Genomic DNA, 1,962 nt, shown 5'->3' on the forward strand with positions numbered 1-1,962 from the left:
GATTCTTTAAACAAGTCTGGAAGGTAAAGCCTTGTGTATATAGATTTATCACCCTTTCTCTCTCTAGTTTCGAAATATTAAAAAAAATATTTATTATTATACTAGAGATTTATTAGGAAGGAATTCGAACAGGACTTGGCGGCTACAACCATTAAGGCTTGCTTCATAAGAATTTCATAGGTAAAGGATTAGAATATGACTTGGCGGCTACAACCATTAAGGTTTGTTTCACAAAAAATCCTAGGATATAAGTAAAAAAGAAGTGCACAGGACTTGGTGGCAACCACCATTAAAGCTTGATTCATGGAAGCCTGTCCAATCTTGGTTAATGATCTTGCATATAAGCAGACTTTGACCAAGAGAGAAAATTAGTAGAGAGAGATGATAGGAACTAATGTTTACCTGCATGTCCAGACACTTGTTTGAAAGTCCTAGAATCCTGTGATCGATACTCCCAAGGTAAAGCATTCACTTTTATTTTATGCTAAGAAATGAGGTTGGTAGAGGGGAATGAAAGACAAGATTATGCTAAGTTGTTGGCTAGATGAATTTTATTGCTAAGCTAGGATATGATATGATGTACTTTTGTGATTAGGACTTCTTAGATGTGGATTGCAATATTGTAAAAGTGATGATTCTAAGTTTTAAATCATGTGAGTCCCTGCTGTTTTTAAAACCTCTTTCAAAGAGACTTCCTGTTTGTTTTGGGGGAGTTGATAGACTATGGATTTGACCCATTTTCATCCATAGTTATGTTTTCTTTGTGTTTCATTGTTTTATTGATAGATAAGAGAGAATATCCAAATTTATAATTTGTGATTGGAACTCCATTGATATCTATTTTATCTATTCTATGAAGTTTTTATACCTAACTGTTGTTATGAATTGCTTAGCCATGTCTGAGTAGTTCTCTTGTTAGATTTTAAGGTTTAAATAGGTTAGGAGGGATTATTCCAACTATAGATTGCTAAGTTGTGATAATCATCTTTAGGATTGTTCATTAAAGCATGTGTCTAGATTAGCTACCTAGAACCTGCCCTTGGATTTGATTGATAAAAGCGAGAGCTTTATTTTCATCCTGAAAACAAGCTATGTTTCTTGCTATGAGCAAGGAGAAAGCTGATCTAGTGAGCTTAGTAAGCATTCATTCAACCTACGCATAAAGCTTGACTAGAGCGCGTCGATCGATATTATACTTGAATAATCGATCGACGGTGCAAAAGGTGTATCGATCGATATCCCTATAGGATTATCGATCGACACTTTCTATTGATCAAAATAACGACAGTACGACAGTTGAGATCATTAGATCTAGTTAATAGACAAGTCAATACTTGCGAGAGCTGATTGACTTGTTGATCAAGTAGTTGAGCTTTACATTATCATGCATGCAACTCATTTGGCATCTGTAGGATTATAATTTTCCTGAATAAAAACCCTAAGTCTAGCTATTTCCTTTTTAAGCACCAAACCCCCAAAAAAACCTGCTATTGAACAAACATTTGTTCAATATAAAACTGCAATTTACTTTTAAAACTCTTAAAAAATCTTTGCTTAACAAATCATTTTAGAATCCCTAGGTTCCCTAGCTCCCTGTGAATTCGATCCCTAAATACTACAACTCGATCTCTTATTTAAGAGAATATAAATCACTCCTTAGGGTAATTTGAGTGGTATCATAAAGAAATATTTAGTGTAAATAATATCATAATTTTATAAAATATTAAAATAAATTGGGTTGGTTTTCAACTTTCACAAATAAAAATTATTATTTGTAAACTTAGAAAAGAATATACCAAAATTATTCTTTTTAAAGAGAGAAAATAGAAAAATACATCGGAGACAAATCCATCTTTATTATGAAATTCCTCTGTTTTAGAGAAAAAAATAGAGGAATATATTGGAGATGATCTAAGGCATGGTCGACGTAAATGATCGACGTTGAGATTTCAGCTTTTCTGA

This window comes from Brassica oleracea, unplaced genomic scaffold (genome assembly GCF_000695525.1).
Source record: "Brassica oleracea var. oleracea cultivar TO1000 unplaced genomic scaffold, BOL UnpScaffold01202, whole genome shotgun sequence".
Lineage (NCBI taxonomy): Eukaryota > Viridiplantae > Streptophyta > Magnoliopsida > Brassicales > Brassicaceae > Brassica > Brassica oleracea.